The sequence below is a fragment of the Cryptomeria japonica genome, chromosome 4 (genome assembly GCF_030272615.1).
Source record: "Cryptomeria japonica chromosome 4, Sugi_1.0, whole genome shotgun sequence".
Taxonomy (NCBI): Eukaryota; Viridiplantae; Streptophyta; class Pinopsida; order Cupressales; family Cupressaceae; genus Cryptomeria; species Cryptomeria japonica.
The window spans coordinates 117730649-117737828 of NC_081408.1; positions in this window are offsets into that span (position 1 = coordinate 117730649).

Genomic DNA, 7180 nt, shown 5'->3' on the forward strand with positions numbered 1-7180 from the left:
ATCTTTGGTATAGGGTCAGACCACTTCCCTGTAATCTTTACTATAGCTAACACCATTGTTAAAAGAAATTTCCCATTCAAATTTGAAAGAATGTGGCTGGACCACCCTAACCTTGCAAAAGCCATTGAGAAGTGGTGGTCTATTGAGGTCAAAGGTACATGTATGTATAGAATTGCTAAGAAACTTAGAAATGTAGAGGACAACATCAAGAATTGAAATAAGGAGGTTTTCGGTGACCTGTTTGCTGCCAAAACTAAAACTTAGATGGAACTCAAGGAAATGCAGGATAAAATCCAAAGTAGCGGATACAAGGAAGTCTCATTCAATGAGGAAAATGAAGTTCTGATGAATTACCATAGGATTATCAGAAGAGAAGAGGAATTCTAGAAACAAAGATCCAGATCCCTATCGCTTAAAGCATGAGATAGAAACACTAGATTCTTCCATATGACTGCATTGAAACACAAAGTAGCTCACAAAATTTCTAAGTTAAAAAATGGGGAAAATGAAATTAGGAAGGATGAGGAGATTGGGAAGGAAGCCAAGAATTTCTTTACCTCTATGCTCTTGACGGACCATGGTCTGAATGATCAATTTTAGAACACTATCATTGACTTCATCCCTCCTATCATTAGCAAGGAGTAGAATAAGGATATTGTGGCTATCCCCTCTAAGGAAGAAGTCAAGAAAGATGTCTTTTTTTTTATGGGAACAAGGCCCCAGGCCCGGATGGCTTTCCACTTTTCTTCTTTCAAACTTTCTGGGACATCCTCAAAGCTGACATGGTCAGCAGCAGTTCTTTGGATCTAGAAGAATTTTAAAGAAACTTAATGCTACTATCCTTGTTCTAATTCCCAAATGCTCGGGTATGGACTCTATGGATAAGTTCTAACCAATAAGTCTTTGTAATTCCTTCTACAAAATCATCTCAAAGGTGGTTACGTACAGGTTGTTAAGGATTCTTCCCCTAATCATTTTTCCCCAGCGGAGTGGATTTGTACCTAGAAGAAAAATCCTTGATTCTATCATTGCTATCCATGAAAACATACATTCATTGGTGGACTCAAAAAAACAAGGATTTCTGATGAAGATGGACCTGTCTAAAGCCTATGATCGGGTGGACTGGAGTTTTTTTGGCAAGGTGTTGTGACTATTGTCTTCTTTTGGTTTTGATGGGAAATTCATTACTTTGATCGACCAACTCATCTCTACCCCTTATTTTTCGGTCATTGTCAATGGAGTGCCTTCCACCTTCTTTAAATCCTCTAGAGGCATTCGGTAGGGAGATCCTATATCCCCCATTCTCTTCATTATTCTGGCAGAATGTTTGGGCAAATTTATTAGCAACCTTATTTCTGATGGGCTCCTCTGTGGCATTTCACCTTCCTCAGGCTTTAGAGCTTGTACCCACCAACAGTTTGTGGATGATACCATTCTAATGGGTACCTCCACCATTAAAGAAGCCTCCAGTTTTAAACACCTTCTTAACACCTACAGTATGGCTACAGGTCAAACTATCAATTGGGAGAAAAGTTTTGTTTTCTTCTTTAATACCCCTGAAGATAGAATGAATAGATTGGCTCAGATTCATGGTTGTCAATTGGGCAAGTCTCCTGCTATTTATCTTGGCCTGCCCTTGGGTTTGAAACCTTTGGAGTTGTTTTGGAATTATCTTGTTGATAGATTAAGCAGAAACCTGGCACGATGGAAAGGAACCCTTCTTAGTCAAGCAAGGAAAAACCAACTTTTAAAATCTTCCATCCCGAGCCTTCTAGTTTATGCCTTATGCCTTTTTCAAATCCCTGGTAAATTTGTTGATGCCATTGAGAAAATCCAGAAAGCTTTCATGTAGTCAGGAGTGGAGGAGAAGAAGAAAATGACTCTCATTGCCTGGGAAAATGTTTGTAAACCTAAAAAGATGGGAGGATTGGGTCTCAGGAATATCAGAACTTTGAACAAAACTCTCCCGGCCAAACAAATCTGCAGGACTTATCAAGGAAGAGGGGAATTGAATGAAATTTGGAAGGCTAAATACCTAAGGAATGCTCCCACCATAGAGAAGTTCCCGGCTTCTAAACAGATTCCAAGGGGTTCGTTCATTTGGAATATCATTACCCAGGATAAATATATTGCTCTTCTTGGCAGCGTCTGGACCATTGGTGATAGAAGGAAGGTGAACTTTTGGGATGATGCCTGGATTGGAGGGGCCCCTCTTAACAAGATGACCACTGATACACTCATCCAAAATTGCAAAGAGAAGATAGGCACGAAATTCGAGGACTATTGGAGAGACCATTCTTGGGTGGATCTCACTCACATTGATCCCAAACTCAAGAAGATTAACTTAATGATCAACCATGCAGTCCTAAATTCGGGAAGGAAAGCCCTGATGGTGTGGCATGGGACTTCATCAAGGACCTACTCGGTCTCTTCTGCTATTCTTTTACTAGCTCAATCCCACGTTCCTACTCCATGTTGGGCCAAGGCTTGGCATCGTGGGTTGACTCCCGAAATTAATATCTTTCTGTGGATCCTCTTGCAAAACAAAATTCTGATTACTGACAAACTGAGAAAGAGGGGCTTCTATCTTCCAAATATCTATTACCTTTGTCTGAATAATGAGGAATCAGTGAACCATATCTTTTTACATTGTCCTTATTCCACTTCTATTTGGGGGATATTTTTTCAGATGTGGAGACTGAATTGGGTGTTCTAGGAGGAGATGCAGGATTGCTTTGAAAGCTTGCATTTCTCCACCAATAACATTACCATTAGAAATTTTTGGAAGTTCTACTTTGCCCATATCCTTTGGGGGATATGGAAAGAGAGAAATAATAGAATTTTCAGAGAATGAAACTAACACCCCGGATGTGGTTTGGCTCAAAATTAAAAACATTTGTGTTGAGAATGTGATGATCAGGGGAGTTCAGTTTGTACCAACGAGGATTTTGATGTTCTCAAAAGATGGAATATCCCTGCCTCTTTGGGCGCCGACATTAACCAAATCAAAAGAAGTCTATGTTGTTGGTCTTTCCCCCCCAATGAGTGGTTCAAGGCAAACTTTTATGGGGCCGCTAAAGGAAACCCAGGCCCAACTGGTTGTGGTAGCATCATTCGTAATGGGGCTAGCTTTTGTACAAGAGTGGTTGCCTATCCTTTAGGCATTCAAACCAATCATTTAGTGGAAGCTATGGGGGCACTTCAAGCTATTAAATTAGCCTCCAAGTTAGGGGTTAATTTTCTTTGGTTGGAAGGTGACTCTAAAAACATAATTAACTTCCTTATTGGCAATCATCAACCCTCTTGGACCATCAAAAACATCATAGACTTTGCCAGAGATCTTCTAAAGGGGTTTAAGAAATGCCACATCACACATGTCTTCTGAGAGGCTAATCGAAGAGTAGACTGGGCAGCCAACATAGCAGTACGGAGTGAAACTATAATAACCTTGAATGGTGAAAGGGATCTACTGTGTGCGGCACGTGATATAGTTATTTATAAAAGATTACATGGTAAGAAGGGATAGATTTAGTATCATTTCTCAAAGCAAAAAACAATATCGTGGCAACAAACATTGGCACTGCAGGTTACCAAGGAGGAAGTATAGTCATCATTGTAGTGTAATCTTGCACACTTTATGGACAATTTTAACCCTCCCCAACAACTACACTAGAAATTTCTATAGTAATCGAAGTGGCTTTCACAGAGACTCTGGCAAGAAGAAAGTTATTAGTTTGAAGCTCCAGATTGAAATTAATAGAGAAATGGGAGGTAAAAGGAAGAGAACAAATGCGACTACCATTGAGAAATGGAAGAGTCATCCGCAAGTCTCGAGCATCCTCCATGCTGCCAAGATGATGAAATTTATGGAAAAAAAGCAGGAGAAACAACCTGAAATCACCAATATTTTCAAGAAGGGCCAGACCGAAGGAACTCTCACCATCAGAAACAGGAAGATTAAAGTGATTGAGACAATGATAGCAGAGTCCACTAGCATTCCAATGGAGGGCATCTAGTTTTACAGGGATAGAAAAATCTACGATGTTGCTATGAAGAAGTTCCCAAAGACTAAGGAGGAAAGGGCTAAGTTGTTGAAGGGCAGCCACACCTACTTTTCACCTAAGGTAATCAAATTAATTTGGCAAAAGGTTTTACTTTCTATTATGGAGTTTATCACGCTTGACAGTAGATATACTAGGGTCTATAGCTACCACTTTGTTCTACTAAATCATTTTAGGCATAAGGATAAGATTTCTCTTCCCTGCTATCTTTTTTGCTCCCTTAGCATGAGGATTAAGGAGGCCATTTCTAATCCCCACATTAACCCAGCAATGCATGAAGGCTTGATTGTGATTTTGTATAATCACATCAAGAACATGAGTGTCCAGATGAATATTGCAGAGATTTTTGACTCGGATGAAAATTTTGATGAGTCAGAAGAGGAAGAAGGTGATGGTTGTGATACAGAAGCAGAGATTGAAGATGGCCCCCAAATGGCCAGAACAAGAAGACAAAAGAAAAATGTCAGAACAGGGGAGACAAAATAGAGGGTTTGCTAAAAATAAATAGATAGGGGAGGATGATAGTTGGAATAAGGAGGAGGAAGGGACTGACAATGACACAGACACCGGAAGCGAGGAGGCTCAAACCCAGGTGAGCCTGAAACAGAAAAAGATGAATTCAAAAGGTAGGGAGGTGGAAGAAAGATCACCTCTTAGGTCTGATTTGAAGCAGAAGAGCATCATGGAGGAGGACATGACAATGAAACATGATCAAAACACTAAGGATAGAGAGGTTAGTTTGGAGGTCAATCTTAATACCATGAATGTCAAGAACCAGGGAGAGCATCAAGTGGACATAGGCCTTTGTATAAATAATGGGAAAAAGAACTTCAAACAAGTGCTCAACTATATTCAAAAGGAAATCGAGGGCATAAAAGTCAAGCAAGCCCATGAAGCTGGGAAAATTGAAACTTTACAAGCCCTAGGTTCCGAAAAATTCAACTCCCTCCTAGATTGTCTTAGTGAGCTAACCAAGGCGATTGGCAATGCGGAGGAGATTATAAATACCAACCGCAACAGTTTTACTTGCCTATAAAATAGAGCAGATACTACTAATCACAAACTGGATGATATTGAGAACACACTTAAAAAAATTGGGGAGCAGAGCCACAAGATCCTGAAGGCTGCATTGGCGAGCATGAAAACCCTCACCGCAAGCTTGAGAGCTACCAAGGGGATAAGGCTATAGAGGGAATTATTGAGGTCAAAGACAACACCCTTGAGGATAAGGAAACTAGGTTCGGAAGAAGAACTAGAGCTAGTACTAAAAGGATGCAGAACCAGAGCAAAGAAATAGAGGACATCAAGTGGGCTGTGGAAACTATGGATCAGTTGGAGCTAGAAGTGACAAAGATGCTTCAAAATTTGACCTAAGTCTGGGCTTTTGTCGGTCCTTTTTGGTTTTAGTCTGTTATGATCTTTTCTTTTTGGCGTTTTGTACGCCAACTATCTTTTCTTTAGCTGTTGTATTTTGTTTAGCTGTGCGTTAATGCTTATCTTTTGATCTTCCTTATGTACTGGGTTTCACGGACCCATCAAAATCTATTTTACCTTAATAAAAAACAATTCCATATCATGTCAAACACTCTTTTTAGTGCATATTCTTGATTGTATTTAATTATGCCCATTTAGGGACATGTTTGGGAAACTTCATCAAATTCTAGGTTTTTAAGCTCTTTCAAGTGAAACTTATTCCTAGACTATGGTTCTCAATGCCCATGTCCTTATTTCCATTTGAATTTTGGAAATTCAACTATCAACCTTTGGTAACCCCAAAACCTGATCTTGTTTGTCAACCTTATATCAAATATTAATTTTTCAAACTATGAAATCATCTATAAGGACGCCATTTTATCATTCATTAACTAGTGTGTAAGAAGATAATCTTTAGAAACCATTAAGACACATTTTGAGCTAATCAATCTCTAAATATTATTAGCATTAGTGAATTTCAAGCATTTTTCAATCTATAATTCAATTATAGTGAGGTCATTGATTGTTGTTTCTCACTTGTTATCATTATTATGCTATACACTAACACTTGCAAGACTTCCAAAGAGAAGTTATTTTCCACCTTTATGTGAAACTCCTTGAGAGGGTTTCATAGCTAAGTTAATTGTGTCATTTTAATATTTATCATTTACTTAGCCTTTGTCCTTGCAAGGACAAACACTCATTTACATTATCATTTTCATGGAGGCGGTAACACTAACAGACAATTTGACTTAGACAAGCTCATATATAGCATAACCATTTCCTCCATTTTCTATATATGCAGTTTTAGGTCTAACTATAAGGAACTCTTAAGAGGAGGAGTAGAAATCGACGTATACTTTTAATTTTCAAATGAATTGAAATTTCGAGACACAAGCATCTAACACCCCCTACCTAACTAGTTTAACCCATTTTTAAGGACACAAGTGTACAAGAGGTTCCTAATCCAATTTCTAGCCATCTCCTAAGCATCCATGACCTTTAGATACAATCTCCCAATGCTTATACTATCCATCATATTCAACTTCAAATGTTAGATCTAGGCTATTCTTTGTGTCTACATTTGAAATCTTCCTTTTTGTTCTATGTTTATGATTTATTTATGTTGTAACTAAACAGAATTAGTTGTTTGGCCATCATTATCATAGTTCATTCACAAACACTTCACAACCTCAATCTCTTACAACAAACTTGAACATAGTCCTGGTGCCTAGCACTTCATTAACAATAGTAGCTAGTCCTCTTCATGTCCTAATATCATGAAGAATTGAGATCATCTAGATTGTATTGATTGTTATAGGGATCTCATTTTCTTTATTAAACTATTATGGAAAGAATTTATAGGTCTCCCTTTGGAAAAATTTATTTAGTTTACTTGATTGTGGGACTAATAGCTTATTACAACTTTAAAGTAAAAGTTATGGCGCGTTAATTCTCGTTTCTTCTAAATGATAAATAACACCAAATGAACATTTAAATTATTTTTTTTGTATATATCCATACCTTCAATACCAAATATAGGGTCTTGAGAAGAACAAAATAAAATAGAGAGAAAATTACGCATGCACCAAAGAATTTTTTATCCCTCTAATGTTAAATGTGGAATTATAACTATTTCCAAAATG